The following is a 23,612-nucleotide window of genomic DNA, read 5'->3' as shown; positions in this document are numbered from 1 at the left end:
CGCTGCACAGATAAGCACAGTTCTGGGCATCGTAGCTTCCTGCCAGGTGACCGAAATTCGCAGGCAGATGGGTCACTGGGACACACGCGGAGAGGCTCCTGCCCGGGTCACAGGCCGCCCACTGCCCCTGCCCCAGATCGGGGGCCGCAAAGCAGCCCTGTCTGAGTCCCCTGCCTCTAGAGGGAGTATTGGACCAACACTTGTATAAAACGGGGTCCTTGCGGGCCACTCATTGGAGGGACACAAATAAATATTTGCCGACTCTCTGCCTAAACTTACGAGCGTTCACACCTAAGCCTCTTACAAGGTCAGCTGTTTAGCTAAACATGAGCTCATGATCTAAATTTACACAATAATGAAGAAAGCAGCTACAAGGGGAGACAATCAGCCAAAACCATCAATACCAGAATTAGATTCCCAAGGCCATCCATCAGATGTAGGAATAATCGGGTGCAAGGCAGAAAATATACATAAAACTGGAACTGAAACAAGGCACAAGGATGTTTTCAAAGACTGGTAGGATCTCTAAAACTTTTTTCAAGGACATGTCATTGATAAAGCTAAATACTCCAAGGTTGTGTAATACAACAGATTAATCATTGAGAAGAGTGAAATTATGCTGTTTTGAAAACTATGGCAGGTCAGATTTTCTGCCTAATTATATAAGAAGATTTCTCTAAAAAATACACATTATTTCAAAGACTTCTTGGCTGTGAAATAAGTTAAGGGTATTTCAAATGGCTTGTCTGCAAAGAAAGGTGAGATGTAGGGAATCACAGAAAGTCGAGGGGAAAATAGGTCAATGTATACCTTGCTGTATGGTGAACTAAGCCTTAGGCCAGTAACAATGGAGAGGACTTGACCCTTAGACACGTACAAGTAAGCTGGAATCTTCAAAAGTTCAAATCTTTATAAGTAAAAAGATTTATTAAAATGAATAACCAAGTGTTTTAATTGACATCAGAAGATGAAAACAATAAACCCTGAGAACATAGAGAAAAGATAAATAAAGATATGAGCAGAACTTAATACAACAGAAAACGTATAAAATTCAGGTGATTTAGTAAGTCCAAAGAATCTTCTTTGAAAAGATTTAAAAGACACACTTTGATTAAGGAAAACCAAAACATAAGTAAAGAATATACAGAAAGAGTCAGGACAATGTTAGAGCAGAGAATATATGAAATGCCAGTAAATTTGAACATTTCTGTCAAGTGGACCATTTCCTAGCTCCTAAAGTTTACCAACACTGACACAAGAGGAAATCATTTAAGGTCATCATGTCTGCCCTTGGCATTCTCGGAACGCCCTGGCCTCAGAATGCAGCCTCTGTAGTCCATGGTAACCTGCAGAGAGGGGGCGGGGCTGAGGGAGTTTGGAACACTGCCCTCACTGAGGGAGGGGGTGTGGCCATCTCTGCTGTGACTGAACAAAGGGCAGGGGAGCAGGGGGCCCAGGGCAGGGCCCTCAGAGCCCGGCTGGCCCAGTGGACTGTCACAAGCTTTTAGGCCCAGGCCAAAGGGCGCCTTCTTTGTCTGCACAGCTGCCCAAACTCTCACCTTTCCACTCAGGCCGCCCTCTTACTTGAAGTGTGTGTGGAACGTGTCCGCGCAGTATACCACGCTTCACAGCTAAGCATAGGTATGGGGATCGTAGCTTCCTGCCAGGTGACCGAAGTTCGCAGGCAGATGGGTCTCTGGGACACACGCGGAGAGGCTCCTGCCGAGTGACAGGCCGCCCACTGCCCCTGCCCCAGATCTGGGGCCGCAAAGCAGCCCTGTCTGATTCCGCTGCCTCTAGAGGGAGTATTGGACCAACACTTGTAGAAAATGGGTTCCTTGCGGGCCACTCATTGGAGGGACACAAATAAATCTTTGCCGACTCTCTGCTGAAACTTACGAGCGTTCACACCTAAGCCTCTTACAAGGTCAGATGTTTAGCTAAACATGAGCTCATGATCTAAATTTACACAATAATGAAGAAAGCAGCTACAAGGGGAGACAATCAGCCAAAACCATCAATACCAGAATTAGATTCCCAAGGCCATCCATCAGATGTAGGAATAATCGGGTGCAAGGCAGAAAGTATACATAAAACTGGAACTGAAACAAGGCACAAGGATGTTTTCAGAGACTGGTAGGATCTCTAAAACATTTTTCAAGGACATGTCATTGATAACGCTAAATACTCCAAGGTTGTGTAATACAACAGATTAATCATTGAGAAGAGTGAAATTATGCTGTTTTGAAAACTATGGCAGGTCAGATTTTCTGCCTAATTATATAAGAAGATTTCTCTAAAAAATACACTTTATTTCTAAGACTTATTGGCTGTGAAATAAGTTAAGGGTATTTCAAATGGCTTGTCTGCAAAGAAAGGTGAGATGTAGGGAATCACAGAAAGTCGAGGGGAAAATAGGTCAATATATACATTGCTGTATGGTGAACTAAGCCTTAGGCCAGCAACAATGGAGAGGACCTGACCCTTAGACACGAACAAGTAAGCTGGAATCTTCAAAAGTTCAAATCTTTATAAGTGAAAATATTTATTAAAATGAATAACCAAGTGTTTTAATTGACATCAGAAGATGAAAACAATAAACCCTAAGAACATAGAAAAAAGATAAATAAAGATATGAGCAGAACTTAATACAACAGAAAACGTATAAAATTCAGGTGATTTAGTAAGTCCAAAGAATCTTCTTTGAAAAGAATTAAAAGACACACTTTGATTAAGGAAAACCAAAACATAAGTAAAGAATATACAGAAAGAGTCAGGACAATGTTAGAGCAGAGAATATATGAAATGCCAGTAAATTTGAACATTTCTGTCAAGTGGACCATTTCCTAGCTCCTAAAGTTTACCAACACTGACACAAGAGGAAATCATTTAAGGTCATCATGTCTGCCCTTGGCATTCTCAGAACGCCCTGGCCTCAGAATGCAGCCTCTGTAGTCCATGGTAACCTGCAGAGAGGGGGCGGTGCTGAGGGAGGTGGGAGCACTGCCCTCACTGAGGGAGTGGGTGTGGCCATCTCTGCAGTGACTGAACAAAGGACAGGGGAGCAGGGGGCCCCGGGCAGGGCCCTCAGAGCCCGGCAGGCCCAGTGGTGTGTCACAATATTTTAGGCCCAGGCCAAAGGGCGCCTTCTTTGCCTGCACAGCTGCCCAAACTCTCACCTTTCCACTCAGGCCGCCCTCTTACTTGAAGTGTGTGTGGAACGTGTCCGCGCAGTACACCGCGCTGCACAGATAAGCACAGTTCTGGGCATCGTAGCTTCCTGCCAGGTGACCGAAATTCGCAGGCAGATGGGTCACTGGGACACACGCGGAGAGGCTCCTGCCCGGGTCACAGGCCGCCCACTGCCCCTGCCCCAGATCGGGGGCCGCAAAGCAGCCCTGTCTGAGTCCCCTGCCTCTAGAGGGAGTATTGGACCAACACTTGTATAAAACGGGGTCCTTGCGGGCCACTCATTGGAGGGACACAAATAAATATTTGCCGACTCTCTGCCTAAACTTACGAGCGTTCACACCTAAGCCTCTTACAAGGTCAGCTGTTTAGCTAAACATGAGCTCATGATCTAAATTTACACAATAATGCAGAAAGCAGCTACAAGGGGAGACAATCAGCCAAAACCATCAATACCAGAATTAGATTCCCAAGGCCATCCATCAGATGTAGGAATAATCGGGTGCAAGGCAGAAAATATACATAAAACTGGAACTGAAACAAGGCACAAGGATGTTTTCAAAGACTGGTAGGATCTCTAAAACTTTTTTCAAGGACATGTCATTGATAAAGCTAAATACTCCAAGGTTGTGTAATACAACAGATTAATCATTGAGAAGAGTGAAATTATGCTGTTTTGAAAACTATGGCAGGTCAGATTTTCTGCCTAATTATATAAGAAGATTTCTCTAAAAAATACACATTATTTCAAAGACTTCTTGGCTGTGAAATAAGTTAAGGGTATTTCAAATGGCTTGTCTGCAAAGAAAGGTGAGATGTAGGGAATCACAGAAAGTCGAGGGGAAAATAGGTCAATGTATACCTTGCTGTATGGTGAACTAAGCCTTAGGCCAGTAACAATGGAGAGGACTTGACCCTTAGACACGTACAAGTAAGCTGGAATCTTCAAAAGTTCAAATCTTTATAAGTAAAAAGATTTATTAAAATGAATAACCAAGTGTTTTAATTGACATCAGAAGATGAAAACAATAAACCCTGAGAACATAGAGAAAAGATAAATAAAGATATGAGCAGAACTTAATACAACAGAAAACGTATAAAATTCAGGTGATTTAGTAAGTCCAAAGAATCTTCTTTGAAAAGATTTAAAAGACACACTTTGATTAAGGAAAACCAAAACATAAGTAAAGAATATACAGAAAGAGTCAGGACAATGTTAGAGCAGAGAATATATGAAATGCCAGTAAATTTGAACATTTCTGTCAAGTGGACCATTTCCTAGCTCCTAAAGTTTACCAACACTGACACAAGAGGAAATCATTTAAGGTCATCATGTCTGCCCTTGGCATTCTCGGAACGCCCTGGCCTCAGAATGCAGCCTCTGTAGTCCATGGTAACCTGCAGAGAGGGGGCGGGGCTGAGGGAGTTTGGAACACTGCCCTCACTGAGGGAGGGGGTGTGGCCATCTCTGCTGTGACTGAACAAAGGGCAGGGGAGCAGGGGGCCCAGGGCAGGGCCCTCAGAGCCCGGCTGGCCCAGTGGACTGTCACAAGCTTTTAGGCCCAGGCCAAAGGGCGCCTTCTTTGTCTGCACAGCTGCCCAAACTCTCACCTTTCCACTCAGGCCGCCCTCTTACTTGAAGTGTGTGTGGAACGTGTCCGCGCAGTATACCACGCTTCACAGCTAAGCATAGGTATGGGGATCGTAGCTTCCTGCCAGGTGACCGAAGTTCGCAGGCAGATGGGTCTCTGGGACACACGCGGAGAGGCTCCTGCCGAGTGACAGGCCGCCCACTGCCCCTGCCCCAGATCTGGGGCCGCAAAGCAGCCCTGTCTGATTCCGCTGCCTCTAGAGGGAGTATTGGACCAACACTTGTAGAAAATGGGTTCCTTGCGGGCCACTCATTGGAGGGACACAAATAAATCTTTGCCGACTCTCTGCTGAAACTTACGAGCGTTCACACCTAAGCCTCTTACAAGGTCAGATGTTTAGCTAAACATGAGCTCATGATCTAAATTTACACAATAATGAAGAAAGCAGCTACAAGGGGAGACAATCAGCCAAAACCATCAATACCAGAATTAGATTCCCAAGGCCATCCATCAGATGTAGGAATAATCGGGTGCAAGGCAGAAAGTATACATAAAACTGGAACTGAAACAAGGCACAAGGATGTTTTCAGAGACTGGTAGGATCTCTAAAACATTTTTCAAGGACATGTCATTGATAACGCTAAATACTCCAAGGTTGTGTAATACAACAGATTAATCATTGAGAAGAGTGAAATTATGCTGTTTTGAAAACTATGGCAGGTCAGATTTTCTGCCTAATTATATAAGAAGATTTCTCTAAAAAATACACTTTATTTCTAAGACTTATTGGCTGTGAAATAAGTTAAGGGTATTTCAAATGGCTTGTCTGCAAAGAAAGGTGAGATGTAGGGAATCACAGAAAGTCGAGGGGAAAATAGGTCAATATATACATTGCTGTATGGTGAACTAAGCCTTAGGCCAGCAACAATGGAGAGGACCTGACCCTTAGACACGAACAAGTAAGCTGGAATCTTCAAAAGTTCAAATCTTTATAAGTGAAAATATTTATTAAAATGAATAACCAAGTGTTTTAATTGACATCAGAAGATGAAAACAATAAACCCTAAGAACATAGAAAAAAGATAAATAAAGATATGAGCAGAACTTAATACAACAGAAAACGTATAAAATTCAGGTGATTTAGTAAGTCCAAAGAATCTTCTTTGAAAAGAATTAAAAGACACACTTTGATTAAGGAAAACCAAAACATAAGTAAAGAATATACAGAAAGAGTCAGGACAATGTTAGAGCAGAGAATATATGAAATGCCAGTAAATTTGAACATTTCTGTCAAGTGGACCATTTCCTAGCTCCTAAAGTTTACCAACACTGACACAAGAGGAAATCATTTAAGGTCATCATGTCTGCCCTTGGCATTCTCAGAACGCCCTGGCCTCAGAATGCAGCCTCTGTAGTCCATGGTAACCTGCAGAGAGGGGGCGGTGCTGAGGGAGGTGGGAGCACTGCCCTCACTGAGGGAGTGGGTGTGGCCATATCTGCTGTTACTGAACAAAGGGCAGGGGAGCAGGGGGCCCAGGGCAGGGCCCTCAGAGCCCGGCTGGCCCAGGGGAGTGTCACAAGCTTTTAGGCCCAGGCCAAAGGGCGCCTTCTTTGTCTGCACAGCTGCCCAAACTCTCACGTTTCCACTCAGGCCGCCCTCTTACTTGAAGTGTGTGTGGAACGTGTCCGCGCAGTATACCGCGCTGCACAGCTAAGCATAGGTCTGGGCATCGTAGCTTCCTGCCAGGTGACCGAAGTTCGCAGGCAGATGGGTCCCAGGGACACACGTGGAGAGGCTCCTGCCCGGGTCACAGGCCGCCCACTGCCCCTGCCCCAGATAGGGGGCCGCAAAGCAGCCCTGTCTGAGTCCCCTGCCTCTAGAGGCAGTATTGGACCAACACTTGTAGAAAACGGGGTCCTTGCGGGCCACTCATTGGAGGGACACAAATAAATCTTTGCCGACTCTCTGTTGAAACTTACGAGCGTTCACACCTAAGCCTCTTACAAGGTCAGCTGTTTAGCTAAACATGAGCTCATGATCTAAATTTACACAATAATGAAGAAAGCCACTACAAGGGGAGACAATCAGCCAAAACCATCAATACCAGAATTAGATTCCCAAGGCCATCCATCAGATGTAGGAATAATCGGGTGCAAGGCAGAAAATATACATAATACTGGAACTGAAACAAGGCACAAGGATGTTTTCAAAGACTGGTAGGATCTCTAAAACATTTTTCAAGGACATGTCATTGATAAAGCTAAATACTCCAAGGTTGTATAATACAACAGATTAATCATTGAGAAGAGTGAAATTATGCTGTTTTGAAAACTATGGCAGGTCAGATTTTCTGCCTAATTATATAAGAAGATTTCTCTAAAAAATACACTTTATTTCAAAGACTTATTGGCTGTGAAATAAGTTAAGGGTATTTCAAATGGCTTGTCTGCAAAGAAAGGTGAGATGTAGGGAATCACAGAAAGTCGAGGGGAAAATAGGTCAATATATACATTGCTGTATGGTGAACTAAGCCTTAGGCCAGCAACAATGGAGAGGACCTGACCCTTAGACACGTACAAGTAAGCTGGAATCTTCAAAAGTTCAAATCTTTATAAGTAAAAAGATTTATTAAAATGAATAACCAAGTGTTTTAATTGACATCAGAAGATGAAAACAATAAACCCTGAGAACATAGAGAAAAGATAAATAAAGATATGAGCAGAACTTAATACAACAGAAAACGTATAAAATTCAGGTGATTTAGTAAGTCCAAGAATCTTCTTTGAAAAGAATTAAAAGACACACTTTGATTAAGGAAAACCAAAACATAAGTAAAGAATATACAGAAAGAGTCAGGACAATGTTAGAGCAGACAATATATGAAATGCCAGTAAATTTGAACATTTCTGTAAAGTGGACCATTTCCTAGCTCCTAAAGTTTACCAACACTGACACAAGAGGAAATCATTTAAGGTCATCATGTCTGCCCTTGGCATTCTCGGAATGCCCTGGCCTCAGAATGCAGCCTCTGTAGTCCATGGTAACCTGCAGAGAGGGGGCGGGGCTGAGGGAGGTTGGAACACTGCCCTCACTGAGGGAGTGGGTGTGGCCATCTCTGCTGTGACTGAACAAAGGGCAGGGGAGCAGGGGGCCCAGGGCAGGGCCCTCAGAGCCCAGCAGGCCCAGAGGAGTTTCACAAGTTTTTAGGCCCAGGCCAAAGGGCGCCTTCTTTGTCTGCACAGCTGCCCAAACTCTCACCTTTCCACTCAGGCCGCCCTCTTACTTGAAGTGTGTGTGGAACGTGTCCGCGCAGTACACCGCGCTGCACAGCTAAGCATAGTTCTGGGCATCGTAGCTTCCTGCCAGGTGACCGAATTTCGCAGGCAGATGGGTCACTGGGACACACGCGGAGAGGCTCCTGCCCGGGTCACAGGCCGCCCACTGCCCTTGCCCCAGATCGGGGGCCGCAAAGCAGCTCTGTCTGAGTCCCCTGCCTCTAGAGGGAGTATTGGACCAACACTTGTAGAAAACGGGGTCCTTGTGGGCCACTCATTGGAGGGACACAAATAAATCTTTGCCGACTCTCTGCTGAAACTTACGAGCGTTCACACCTAAGCCTCTTACAAGGTCAGATGTTTAGCTAAACATGAGCTCATGATCTAAATTTACACAATAATGAAGAAAGCAGCTACAAGGGGAGACAATCAGCCAAAACCATCAATACCAGAATTAGATTCCCAAGGCCATCCATCAGATGTAGGAATAATCGGGTGCAAGGCAGAAAATATACATAAAACTGGAACTGGAACTGAAACAAGGCACAAGGATGTTTTCAAAGACTGGTAGGATCTCTAAAACATTTTTCAAGGACATGTCATTGATAAAGCTAAATACTCCAAGGTTGTGTAATACAACAGATTAATCATTCAGAAGAGTGAAATTATGCTGTTTTGAAAACTATGGCAGGTCAGATTTTCTGCCTAATTATATAAGAAGATTTCTCTAAAAAATACACATTATTTCAAAGACTTATTGGCTGTGAAATAAGTTAAGGGTATTTCAAATGGCTTGTCTGCAAAGAAAGGTGAGATGTAGGGAATCACAGAAAGTCGAGGGGAAAATAGGTCAATATATACATTGCTCTATGGTGAACTAAGCCTTAGGCCAGCAACAATGGAGAGGGCCTGACCCTTAGACACGAACAAGTAAGCTGGAATCTTCAAAAGTTCAAATCTTTATAAGTAAAAAGATTTATTAAAATGAATAACCAAGTGTTTTAATTGACATCAGAAGATGAAAACAATAAACCCTGAGAACATAGAAAAAAGATAATTAAAGATATAAGCAGAACTTAATACAACAGAAAACGTATAAAATTCAGGTGATTTAGTAAGTCCAAAGAATCTTCTTTGAAAAGAATTAAAAGACACACTTTGATTAAGGAAAACCAAAACATAAGTAAAGAATAAACAGAAAGAGTCAGGACAATGTTAGAGCAGAGAATATATGAAATGCCAGTAAATTTGAACATTTCTGTAAAGTGGACCATTTCCTAGCTCCTAAAGTTTACCAACATTGACACAAGAGGAAATCATTTGAGGTCATCATGTCTGCCCTTGGCATTCTCGAAACGCCCTGGCCTCAGAATGCAGCCTCTGTAGTCCATGGTAACCTGCGGAGAGGGGGCGGGGCTGAGGGAGGTTGGAACACTGCCCTCACTGAGGGAGTGGGTGTGGCCATCTCTGCTGTGACTGAACAAAGGGCAGGGGAGCAGGGGGCCCAGGGCAGGGCCCTCAGAGCCCGGCAGGCCCAGTGGAGTGTCACAAGCTTTTAGGCCCAGGCCAAAGGGCGCCTTCTTTGTCTGCACAGCTGCCCAAACTATCACCTTTCCACTCAGGCCGCCCTCTTACTTGAAGTGTGTGTGGAACTTGTCCGTGCAGTATACCGCGCTGCACAGCTAAGCATAGGTCTGGGCATCGTAGCTTCCTGCCAGGTGACCGAAGTTCGCAGGCAGATGGGTCCCGGGGACACACGCGGAGAGGCTTCCGCCCGGGTCACAGGCCGCCCACTGCCCCTGCCCCAGATCGGGGGCCGCAAAGCAGCCCTGTCTGAGTCCCCTGCCTCTAGAGGGAGTATTGGACCAACACTTGTAGAAAACGGGGTCCTTGCGGGCCACTCATTGGAGGGACACAAATAAATCTTTGGCGACTTTCTGCTGAAAATTACGAGCGTTCACACCTAAGCCTCTTACAAGGTCAGCTGTTTAGCTAAACATGAGCTCATGATCTAAATTTACACAATATTGAAGAAAGCAGCTACAAGGGGAGACAATCAGCCAAAACCATCAATACCAGAATTAGATTCCCAAGGCCATCCATCAGATGTAGGAATAATCGGGTGCAAGGTAGAAAATATACATAAAACTGGAACTGAAACAAGGCACAAGGATGTTTTCAAAGACTGGCAGGATCTCTAAATCATTTTTCAAGGACATGTCATTGATAAAGCTAAATACTCCAAGGTTGTGTAATACAACAGATTAATCATTCAGAAGAGTGAAATTATGCTGTTTTGAAAACTATGGCAGGTCAGATTTTCTGCCTAATTATATAAGAAGATTTCTCTAAAAAATACACATTATTTCAAAGACTTATTGGCTGTGAAATAAGTTAAGGGTATTTCAAATGGCTTGTCTGCAAAGAAAGGTGAGATGTAGGGAATCACAGAAAGTCGAGGGGAAAATAGGTCAATATATACATTGCTGTATGTCGAACTAAGCCTTAGGCCAGCAACAATGGAGAGGACCTGACCCTTAGACACGTACAAGTAAGCTGGAATCTTCAAAAGTTCAAATCTTTATAAGTAAAAAGATTTATTAAAATGAATAACCAAGTGTTTTAATTGACATCAGAAGATGAAAACAATAAACCCTGAGAACATAGAAAAAAGATAAATAAAGATATGAGCAGAACTTAATACAACAGAAAACGTATAAAATTCAGGTGATTTAGTAAGTCCAAAGAATCTTCTTTGAAAAGAATTAAAAGACACAGTTTGATTAAGGAAAACCAAAACATAAGTAAAGAATATACAGAAAGAGTCAGGACAAGGTTAGAGCAGACAATATATGAAATGCCAGTAAATTTGAACATTTCTGTAAAGTGGACCATTTCCTAGCTCCTAAAGTTTACCAACACTGACAAAAGAGGAAATCATTTAAGGTCATCATGTCTGCCCTTGGCATTCTCGGAACGCCCTGGCCTCAGAATGCAGCCTCTGTAGTCCATGGTAACCTGCAGAGAGGGGGCGGGGCTGAGGGAGGTTGGAACACTGCCCTCACTGAGGGAGTGGGTGTGGCCATCTCTGCTGTGACTGAACAAAGGGCAGGGGAGCAGGGGGCCCAGGGCAGGGCCCTCAGAGCCCAGCAGGCCCAGAGGAGTGTCACAAGTTTTTAGGCCCAGGGCAAAGGGCGCCTTCTTGGTCTGCACAGCTGCCCAAACTCTCACCTTTCCACTCAGGCCGCCCTCTTACTTGAAGTGTGTGTGGAACGTGTCCACGCAGTACACCGCGCTGCACAGCTAAGCATAGTTCTGGGCATCGTAGCTTCCTGCCAGGTGACCGAAGTTCGCAGGCAGATGGGTCACTGGGACACACGCGGAGAGGCTCCTGCCCGGGTCACAGGCCGCCCACTGCCCCTGCCCCAGATCGGGGGCCACAAAGCAGCTCTGTCTGAGTCCCCTGCCTCTAGAGGGAGTATTGGACCAACACTTGTAGAAAACGGGGTCCTTGCGGGCCACTCATTGGAGGGACACAAATAAATCTTTGCCGACTCTCTGCTGAAACTTACGAGCGTTCACACCTAAGCCTCTTACAAGGTCACATGTTTAGCTAAACATGAGCTCATGATCTAAATTTACACAATAATGAGGAAAGCAGCTACAAGGGGAGACAATCAGCCAAAACCATCAATACCAGAATTAGATTTCCAAGGCCATCCATCAGATGTAGGAATAATCGGGTGCAAGGCAGAAAATATACATAAAACTGGAACTGGAACTGAAACAAGGCACAAGGATGTTTTCAAAGACTGGTAGGATCTCTAAAACATTTTTCAAGGACATGTCATTGATAAAGCTAAATACTCCAAGGTTGTGTAATACAACAGATTAATCATTGAGAAGAGTGAAATTATGCTGTTTTGAAAACTATGGCAGGTCAGATTTTCTGCCTAATTATATAAGAAGATTTCTCTAAAAAATACACATTATTTCAAAGACTTATTGGCTGTGAAATAAGTTAAGGGTATTTCAAATGGCTTGTCTGCAAAGAAAGGTGAGATGTAGGGAATCACAGAAAGTCGAGGGGAAAATAGGTCAATATATACATTGCTCTATGGTGAACTAAGCCTTAGGCCAGCAACAATGGAGAGGACCTGACCCTTAGACACGTACAAGTAAGCTGGAATCTTCAAAAGTTCAAATCTTTATAAGTAAAAAGATTTATTAAAATGAATAACCAAGTGTTTTAATTGACATCAGAAGATGAAAACAATAAACCCTGAGAACATAGAGAAAAGATAAATAAAGATATGAGCAGAACTTAATACAACAGAAAACGTATAAAATTCAGGTGATTTAGTAAGTCCAAAGAATCTTCTTTGAAAAGAATTAAAAGACACACTTTGATTAAGGAAAACCAAAACATAAGTAAAGAATATACAGAAAGAGTCAGGACAATGTTAGAGCAGACAATATATGAAATGCCAGTAAATTTGAACATTTCTGTAAAGTGGACCATTTCCTAGCTCCTAAAGTTTACCAACACTGACACAAGAGGAAATCATTTAAGGTCATCATGTCTGCCCTTGGCATTCTCGGAACTCCCTGGCCTCAGAATGCAGCCTCTGTAGTCCATGGTAACCTGCAGAGAGGGGGCGGGGCTGAGGGAGGTTGGAACACTGCCCTCACTGAGGGAGTGGGTGTGGCCATCTCTGCTGTGACTGAACAAAGGGCAGGGGAGCAGGGGGCCCAGGGCAGGGCCCTCAGAGCCCAGCAGGCCCAGAGGAGTGTCACAAGTTTTTAGGCCCAGGCCAAAGGGCGCCTTCTTTGTCTGCACAGCTGCCCAAACTCTCACCTTTCCACTCAGGCCGCCCTCTTACTTGAAGTGTGTGTGGAACGTGTCCGCGCAGTACACCGCGCTGCACAGCTAAGCATAGTTCTGGGCATCGTAGCTTCCTGCCAGGTGACCGAAGTTCGCAGGCAGATGGGTCACTGGGACACACGCGGAGAGGCTCCTGCCCGGGTCACAGGCCGCCCACTGCCCCTGCCGCAGATCGGGGGCCGCAAAGCAGCCCTGTCTGAGTCCCCTGCCTCTAGAGGGAGTATTGGACCAACACTTGTAGAAAACGGGTTCCTTGCGGGCCACTCATTGGAGGGACACAAATAAATCTTTGCCGACTCTCTGCTGAAACTTACGAGCGTTCACACCTAAGACTCTTACAAGGTCAGATGTTTAGCTAAACATGAGCTCATGATCTAAATTTACACAATAATGAAGAAAGCAGCTACAAGGGGAGACAATCAGCCAAAACCATCAATACCAGAATTAGATTCCCAAGGCCATCCATCAGATGTAGGAATAATCGGGTGCAAGGCAGAAAGTATACATAAAACTGGAACTGAAACAAGGCACAAGGATGTTTTCAGAGACTGGTAGGATCTCTAAAACATTTTTCAAGGACATGTCATTGATAAAGCTAAATACTCCAAGGTTGTGTAATACAACAGATTAATCATTGAGAAGAGTGAAATTATGCTGTTTTGAAAACTATGGCAGGTCAGATTTTCTGCCTAATTATATAAGAAGATTTCTCTAAAAAATACACTTTATTTCAAAGACTTATTGGCTGTGAAATAAGTTAAGGGTATTTCAAATGGCTTGTCTGCAAAGAAAGGTGAGATGTAGGGAATCACAGAAAGTCGAGGGGAAAATAGGTCAATATATACATTGCTGTATGGTGAACTAAGCCTTAGGCCAGCAACAATGGAGAGGACCTGACACTTAGACAGGAACAAGTAAGCTGGAATCTTCAAAAGTTCAAATCTTTATAAGTGAAAAGATTTATTAAAATGAATAACCAAGTGTTTTAATTGACATCAGAAGATGAAAACAATAAACCCTAAGAACATAGAAAAAAGATAAATAAAGATATGAGCAGAACTTAATACAACAGAAAACGTATAAAATTCAGGTGATTTAGTAAGTCCAAAGAATCTTCTTTGAAAAGAATTAAAAGACACACTTTGATTAAGGAAAACCAAAACATAAGTAAAGAATATACAGAAAGAGTCAGGACAATGTTAGAGCAGAGAATATATGAAATGCCAGTAAATTTGAACATTTCTGTCAAGTGGACCATTTCCTAGCTCCTAAAGTTTACCAACACTGACACAAGAGGAAATCATTTAAGGTCATCATGTCTGCCCTTGGCATTCTCGGAACGCCCTGGCCTCAGAATGCAGCCTCTGTAGTCCATGGTAACCTGCAGAGAGGGGGCGGTGCTGAGGGAAGTGGGAGCACTGCCCTCACTGAGGGAGTGGGTGTGGCCATCTCTGCTGTGACTGAACAAAGGGCAGGGGAGCAGGGGGCCCAGGGCAGGGCCCTCAGAGCCCGGCAGGCCCAGTGGAGTGTCACAAGCTTTTAGGCCCAGGCCAAAGGGCGCCTTCTTTGTCTGCACAGCTGCCCAAACTCTCACGTTTCCACTCAGGCCGCCCTCTTACTTGAAGTGTGTGTGGAACGTGTCCGCGCAGTATACCGCGCTGCACAGCTAAGCATAGGTCTGGGCATCGTAGCTTCCTGCCAGGTGACCGAAGTTCGCAGGCAGATGGGTCCCAGGGACACACGTGGAGAGGCTCCTGCCCGGGTCACAGGCCGCCCACTGCCCCTGCCCCAGATAGGGGGCCGCAAAGCAGCCCTGTCTGAGTCCCCTGCCTCTAGAGGCAGTATTGGACCAACACTTGTAGAAAACGGGGTCCTTGCGGGCCACTCATTGGAGGGACACAAATAAATCTTTGCCGACTCTCTGCTGAAACTTACGAGCGTTCACACCTAAGCCTCTTACAAGGTCAGCTGTTTAGCTAAACATGAGCTCATGATCTAAATTTACACAATAATGAAGAAAGCCGCTACAAGGGGAGACAATCAGCCGAAACCATCAATACCAGAATTAGATTCCCAAGGCCATCCATCAGATGTAGGAATAATCGGGTGCAAGGCAGAAAATATACATAATACTGGAACTGAAACAAGGCACAAGGATGTTTTCAAAGACTGGTAGGATCTCTAAAACATTTTTCAAGGACATGTCATTGATGAAGCTAAATACTCCAAGGTTGTATAATACAACAGATTAATCATTGAGAAGAGTGAAATTATGCTGTTTTGAAAACTATGGCAGGTCAGATTTTCTGCCTAATTATATAAGAAGATTTCTCTAAAAAATACACTTTATTTCAAAGACTTATTGGCTGTGAAATAAGTTAAGGGTATTTCAAATGGCTTGTCTGCAAAGAAAGGTGAGATGTAGGGAATCACAGAAAGTCGAGGGGAAAATAGGTCAATATATACATTGCTGTATGGTGAACTAAGCCTTAGGCCAGCAACAATGGAGAGGACCTGACCCTTAGACACGTACAAGTAAGCTGGAATCTTCAAAAGTTCAAATCTTTATAAGTAAAAAGATTTATTAAAATGAATAACCAAGTGTTTTAATTGACATCAGAAGATGAAAACAATAAACCCTGAGAACATAGAAAAAAGATAAATAAAGATATGAGCACAACTTAATACAACAGAAAACGTATAAAATTCAGGTGATTTAGTAAGTCCAAAGAATCTTCTTTGAAAAGAATTAAAAGACACACTTTGATTAAGGAAAACCAAAACATAAGTAAAGAATATACAGAAAGAGTCAGGACAATGTTAGAGCAGACAATATATGAAATGCCAGTAAATTTGAACATTTCTGTAAAGTGGACCATTTCCTAGCTCCTAAAGTTTACCAACACTGACACAAGAGGAAATCATTTAAGGTCATCATGTGTGCCCTTGGCATTCTCGGAACGCCCTGGCCACAGAATGCAGCCTCTGTAGTCCATGGTAACCTGCAGAGAGGGGGCGGGGCTGAGGGAGGTTGGAACACTGCCCTCACTGAGGGAGTGTGTGTGGCCATCTCTGCTGTGACTGAACAAAGGGCAGGGGAGCAGGGGGCCCAGGGCAGGGCCCTCAGAGCCCGGCAGGCCCAGTGGGGTGTCACAAGTTTTTAGGCCCAGGCCAAAGGGTGCATTCTTTGTCTGCACAGCTGCCCAAACTCTCACCTTTCCACTCAGGCCGCCCTCTTACTTGAAGTGTGTGTGGAACGTGTCCGCGCAGTATACCGCGCTGCACAGCTAAGCATAGGTCTGGGCATCGTAGCTTCCTGCCAGGTGACCGAAGTTCGCAGGCAGATGGGTCCCAGGGACACACGCGGAGAGGCTCCTGCCCGGGTCACAGGCCGCCCACTGCCCCTGCCCCAGATCGGGGGCCGCAAAGCAGCCCTGTCTGAGTCCCCTGCCTCTAGAGGGAGTATTGGACCAACACTTGTAGAAAACGGGGTCCTTGCGGGCCACTCATTGGAGGGACACAAATAAATCTTTGCCGACTCTCTGCTGAAACTTACGAGCGTTCACACCTAAGCCTCTTACAAGGTCAGCTGTTTAGCTAAACATGAGCTCATGATCTAAATTTACACAATAATGAAGAAAGCAGCTACAAGGGGAGACAATCAGCCAAAACCATCAATACCAGAATTAGATTCCCAAGGCCATCCATCAGATGTAGGATTAATCGGGTGCAAGGCAGAAAATATACATAAAACTGGAACTGAAACAAGGCACAAGGATGTTTTCAAAGACTGGTAGGATCTCTAAAACATTTTTCAAGGACATGTCATTGATAAAGCTAAATACTCCAAGGTTGTGTAATACAACAGATTAAGCACTGAGAAGAGTGAAATTATGCTGTTTTGAAAACTATGGCAGGTGAGATTTTCTGCCTAATTATATAAGAAGATTTCTCTAAAAAATACACATTATTTCAAAGACTTCTTGGCTGTGAAATAAGTTAAGGGTATTTCAAATGGCTTGTCTGCAAAGAAAGGTGAGATGTAGGGAATCACAGAAAGTCAAGGGGAAAATAGCTCAATATATACATTGCTATATGGTGAACTAAACCTTAGGCCAGCAACAATGGAGAGGACCTGACCCTTATTTTTTTTTTAATTTTTTATTAGTTTCTGCTTTATAACAAAGTGAATCAGTCATACACATACATCTGTTCCCACATACCTTCCCTCATGCATCTCCCTCCCTCCCACCCTCCCCATCCCACCCCTCCAGGCAGACACAAAGCACCGAGCTGATCTCCCTGTGCCATGCGGCCGCTTCCCACCATCTATGTACCCCACGTTTGGTAGTGTATATATGTCCATGCCTCTCTTTCGCTTTGTCACAGCTTACCCTTCCCCCTCCCCATATCCTCAAGTCCATTCTCAAGTAGGTCTGTGTCTTTATTCCCGTTTTACCCCTAGGTTCTTCATGCCATTTTTTTTTAAATTCCGTATATGTGTGTTAGCATACGGTATTTGTCTTTCTCTTTCTGACTTACTTCACTCTGTATGACAGACTCTAGGTCTAGCCACCTCATTACAAATAGCTCAGTTTCGTTTCTTTTTATGGCTGAGTAATATTCCATTGTATATATGTGCCACATCTTCTTTATCCATTCATCCGATGATGGACACTTAGGTTGTTTCCAGCTCCGGGCTATTGTGAATAGAGCTGCAATGAACATTTTCGTACATGTCTCTTTTTGAATTATGGTTTTCTCAGGGTATATGCCTAGTAGTGGGATTGCTGTGTCATATGGTAGTTCTATTTGTAGTTTTTTAAGGAACCTCCATACTGTTCTCCATAGTGGCTGTACCAATTCACATTCCCACCAGCAGTGCAAGACTGTTCCCTTTTCTCCACACCCTCTCCAGCATTTATTGTTTCTAGATTTCTTGATGATGGCCATTCTGACTGGTGTGAGATGATATCTCATTGTAGTTTTGATTTGCATTTCTCTGATGATTAATGATGTTGAGCATTCTTTCATGTGTTTGTTGGCAGTCTGTATATCTTCTTTGGAGAAATGCCTATTTAAGTCTTCTGCCCATTTTTGGATTGGGTTGTTTGTTTTTTTGCTATTGAGCTGCATGTGCTGTTTATAAATTTTGGAGATTAATCCTTTGTCAGTTGCTTCATTTGCAAATATTTTCTCCCATTCTGAGGGTTGTCTTTTGGTCTTGTTTATGGTTTCCTTTGCTGTGCAAAAGCTTTGAAGTTTCATTAGGTCCCATTTGTTTATCTTTGTTTTTATTTCCATTTCTCTAGGAGGTGGGTCCAAAAGGATCTTGCTGTGATTTATGTCATAGAGTGTTCTACCTATGTTTTCCTCTAAGAGTTTGATAGTTTCTGGCCTTACATTTAAGTCTTTAATCCATTTTGGGCTTATTTTTGTGTATGGTGTTAGGGAATGATCTAATCTCAGACTTTTACATGTCCTTGTCCAGTTTTCCCAGCACCACTTATTGAAGAGGCTGTCCTTTCTCCACTGTACATTCCTGCCTCCTTTATCAAAGATAAGTTGGCCATATGTGCATGGGTTTATCTCTGGGCTTTCTATCCTGATCCACTGATCTATCTTTCTGTTTTTATGCCAGTACCACACTGTCTTAATTACTGTAGCTTTGTAGTATAGTCTGAAGTCATGGAGCCTGATTCCTCCAGCTCCGTTTTTCGTTCTCAAGATTGCTTTGGCTATTCGGGGTCTTTTGTTTTTCCAAACAAATTTTGAAATTTTTTGTTCTAGTTCTGTGAAAAATGCCAGTGGTAGTTTGATAGGGATTGCATTGAATCTGTAGATTGCTTTGGGTAGTACAGTCATTTTCACAATATTGATTATTCCAATCCAGGAGCATGGTATATCTCTCCATCTATTTGTATCTTCTTTAATATCTTTCATCAGTGTCTTATAATTTTCTGCATACAGGTCTTTTGTCTCCTTAGGTAGGTTTATTCCTAGATATTTTATTCTTTTTGTTGCAATGGTAAATGGGAGTGTTTTCTTGATTTCATTTTCAGATTTTTCATCATTAGTGTACAGGAATGCCAGAGATTTCTGTACATTAATTTTGTATCCTGCTACTTTACCAAATTCATTGATTAGCTCTAGTAGTTTTTCGGTAGCATCTTTAGGATTCTCTATGTACAGTATCATGTCATCTGCAAACAGTGACAGCTTTACTTCTTCTTTTCCGATTTGGATTCCTTTTATTTCCTTTTCTTCTCTGATTGCTGTGGCTAAAACTTCCAAAACTATGTTGAATAAGAGTGGTGAGAGTGGGCAACCTTGTCTTGTTCCTGATCTTAGTGGAAATGGTTTCAGTTTTTCACCATTGAGGACAATGTTGGCTGTGGGTTTGTCATATATGGCCTTTATTATGTTGAGGAAAGATCCCTCTATGCCTACTTTCTGCAGGGTTTTTATCATAAATGGGTGTTGAATTTTGTCGAAAGCTTTCTCTGCATCTATTGAGATGATCATATGGTTTTTCTCCTTCAACTTGTTAATATGGTGTATCACATTGATTGATTTGCGTATATTGAAGAATCCTTGCATTCCTGGAATAAACCCCACTTGATCATGGTGTATGATCCTTTTAATATGCTATTGGATTCTGTTTGCTAGTATTTTATTGAGGATTTTTGCATCTATGTTCATCAGTGATATTGGCCTGTAGTTTTCTTTCTTTGTGACATCCTTGCCTGGTTTTGGTATCAAGGTGATGGTGGCCTCGTAGAATGAGTTTGGTAGTGTTCCTTCCTCTGATATAGTTTGGAAGAGTTTGAGAAGGATAGGTGTTAGCTCTTCTCTAAATGTTTGATAGAATTCGCCTGTGAAGCCATCTGGTCCTGGGCTTTTGTTTGATGGAAGATTTTTAATCACAGTTTCAATTTCAGTGCTTGTGATTGGTCTATTCATATTTTCTATTTCTTCCTGAGTCAGTCTTGGCAGGTTGTGCATTTCTAAGAATTTGTCCATTTCTTCCAGGTTGTCCATTTTATTGGCATAGAGTTGCTTATAGTAATCTCTCATGATCTTTTGTATTTCTGCAGTGTCAGTTGTTACTTCTCCTTTTTCATTTCTAATTCTATTGATTTGAGTCTTCTCCCTTCTTTTCTTGATGAGTCTGGCTAATGGTTTGTCAATTTTGTTTATCTTCTCAAAGAACCAGCTTTTAGTTTGGTTGATCTTTGCTATCGTTTCCTTCATTTCTTTTTCATTTATTTCTGATCTGATCTTTATGATTTCTTTCCTTCTGCTAGCTTTGGGGGTTTTTTGTTCTTCTTTCTCTAATTGCTTTAGGTGCAGGGTCAGGTTGTTTACTCGAAATGTTTCCTGTTTCTTAAGGTGGGATTGTATTGCTATAAACTTTCCCCTTAGAACTGCTTTTGCTGCGTCCCATAGGTTTTGGGTCGTCGTGTCTCCATTGTCATTTGTTTCTAGGTATTTTTTAATTTCCTCTTTGATTTCTTCAGTGATCACTTCGTTATTGAGTAGTGTATTGTTTAGCCTCCATGTGTTTGTATTTTTTACAGATCTTTTCCTGTAATTGATGTCTAGTCTCATAGCATTGTGGTCGGAAAAGATACTTGATACAATTTCAATTTTCCTAAATTTACCAAGGCTTGATTTGTGACCCAAGATATGATCTATCCTGGAGAATGTTCCATGAGCACTTGAGAAAAATGTGTATTCTGTTGTTTTTGGATGGAATGTCCTATAAATATCAACTAAGTCCATCTTGTTTAATGTATCATTTAAAGCTTGTGTTTCCTTATTTATTTTCATTTTGGATGATCTGTCCATTGGTGAAAGTGGGGTGTTAAAATCCCCTACTATGATTGTGTTACTGTCGATTTCCCCTTTTATGGCTGTTAGTATTTGCCGTATGTATTGAGGTGCTCCTATGTTGGGTGCATAAATATTTACAATTGTTATATCTTCTTCTTGGATCGATCCCTTTATCGTTATGTAGTGTCCTTCTTTGTCTCTTCTAATAGTCTTTATTTTAAAGTCTATTTTGTCTGATATGAGAATTGCTACTCCAGCTTTCTTTTGATTTCCATTTGCATGGAATATCTTTTTCCATCCCCTTACTTTCAATCTGTATGTGTCTCGAGGTCTGAAGTGGGTCTCTTGTAGACAGCATATATATGGGTCTTGTTTTTGTATCCATTCAGCCAATCTGTGTCTTTTGGTGGGAGCATTTAGTCCATTTACATTTAAGGTAATTATTGATATGTATGTTCCTATTCCCATTTCCTTAATTGCTTTGGGTTGTTATTGTAGGTATATTCCTTCTGTTGTGCTTCTTGCCTAGAGAAGTTCCTTTAGCATTTGTTGTAGAGCTGGTTTGGTGGTGCTGAACTCTCTCAGCTTTTGCTTGTCTGTAAACGTTTTAATTTCTCCATCAAATCTGAATGAGATCCTTGCTGGGTAGAGTAATCTTGGTTGCAGGTTTCTCTCCTTCATCACTTTAATTATGTCCTGCCACTCCCTTCTGGCTTGTAGAGTTTCTGCTGAGAGATCAGCTGTTATCCTGATGGGGATTCCCTTGTGTGTTGTTGTTTTTGCCTTGCTGCTTTTAATATGATTTCTTTGTGTTTAATTTTTGACAGTTTGATTAATATGTGTCTTGGTGTATTTCTCCTTGGATTTATTCTGTATGGGACTCTCTGTGCCTCCTGGACTTGATTAACTATTTCCTTTCCCATATTGGGGAAGTTTTCAACTATAATCTCTTCAAATATTTTCTCAGTCCCTTTCTTTTTCTCTTCTTCTTCTGGAACCCCTATAATTCGAATGTTGGTGCGTTTAATGTTGTCCCAGAGGTCTCTGAGACTGTCCTCTGTTCTTTTCATTCTTTTTTCTTTATTTTGCTCTGCATCAGTTATTTCCACTATTTTATCTTCCACCTCACTTATCCGTTCTTCTGCCCCAGTTATTCTGCTATTGATCCCATCTAGAGTATTTTTCATTTCATTTATTGTGTTTTTAATCGATGCTTGATTCATCTTTAGTTCTTCTAGGTCCTTGTTAACTGTTTCTTGCATTTTGTCTATTCTATTTCCAAGATTATGGATCTTGGAAATAGAATCTTGGATCAGCTTTACTATCATTATTCTGAATTCTTTTTCAGGTAGACTGCCTATTACCTCTTCATTTGTTAGGTCTGGGAGGTTTTTATCTTGCTCCTTCACCTGCTGTGTGTTTTTCTGTCTTCTCATTTTGCTTATGTAACTGTGTTTGGGGTCTCCTTTTTGCAGGCTGTAGATTCGTAGTTCCCGTTGTTTTTGGTGTCTGACCCCAGTGGCTAAGGTTGTTTCAGTAGGTTGTGTAGGCTTCCTGGTGGGGGGTACTAGAGCCTGTGTTCTGGTGGTTGAGGCTCGATCTTGCCTTTCTGGGGGACAGGTCCACGTCTGGTGGTGTGTTTTGGGGTGCCTATTGCCTTATTATGTTTTTAGGTAGCCTCTCTGCTAATGGGTGGGGTTGTGTTCCTGCCTTGCTAGTTGCTTTGCATAGGGTGACCAGCACTGTAGCTTGCTGGTCGTTGACTGAAGCTGGGTGCTGGTGTTGGGATGGAGATCTCTGGGAGATTTTCGCTGCTTGATATTATGTGGAGCTGGGAGGTCTCTTGTGGACCCGTGTCCTGAAGTTGGCTCTCCCACTTCAGAGGCACAGCACTGGCTCCTGGCTGCAGCACCAAGAGCCTTTCATCCACCCGGCTCAGAATAACAGGGAGAAAAGGTAGAGAGAAAGAATTAGTAGAAGAAAGAAAGAGAGAGGGAAAGAAAGGAAGAAGGGAAGAAAGGAAGGAAGGAAGGAAGAAAGAAAGGAGGGAGGGAGGAAGGATGGAAAGAAAGAAGGAAAGAAAGGAGGAAGGGAGGGAGGAATGAAAGCAAAAGGAAGAGTGAATGGAAGAAGGGAGGGAGGGAGGGAGGAAGGAAAGAAAGAAAGAAAGACAGGAGGGAGGGAGGGAGGAAGGAAAGAAAAAGAAAGTGGAAAGAAGAAGGGTGGGAGGGAGGGAGGGAGGAAAGAAGAAAGAAGGAAAGGAGGAGCGGAGGGAGGGAGGGAGGGAGGGAAGGTAGGAAAAAAAGAAAGAGCAGGTAAAGTAAATTAGAATAAAGTATGAAATATAGTAGCGTTATTAAAATTAGAAAGTAATTATTAAAAAAAAAAAAAACGGACCGATAGAACCCTGGGACATATGGTGGAAGCAAAGCTATACAGAGAGAATCTTACACAGAAGATTACACATACACATTCACAAAAAGAGCAGGAGGGGGAAAAATCAAAAATCTTGCTCTCCAAGTCCACCTCCTCAATTTGGAATAATTCGTTGTAAAAAGAGGAAAAGGGGGGAAAGTCTTAAATCTTGTCCTCAAAGTCCACTTCCTCAATTTGGGATGATTCGCTGTCCATTCATGCACTCCACAGACGCAGGGCACATCAAATGGACCGTGGAGCTTTAATCCGCTGCCTCCGAGACTGCACAGAGAGATTTCCCTGTCTCTGCTCTCACAGCTCCCGGGTCTCAGCCTTGGACCCGGCCCCGCCTCTGTGCGTAGGTCGCCGGAGGGCGTCCGTTCTTCGCTCAGACAGGACGGGTTCAAAGGAGCCGCTGA

Source organism: Mesoplodon mirus (genome assembly GCF_964341445.2).
Source record: "Mesoplodon mirus genome assembly, chromosome: 1".
Lineage (NCBI taxonomy): Eukaryota > Metazoa > Chordata > Mammalia > Artiodactyla > Ziphiidae > Mesoplodon > Mesoplodon mirus.
The sequence above is the reverse complement of the archived record's forward strand: the minus strand, read 5'-3'. Positions refer to the sequence as shown.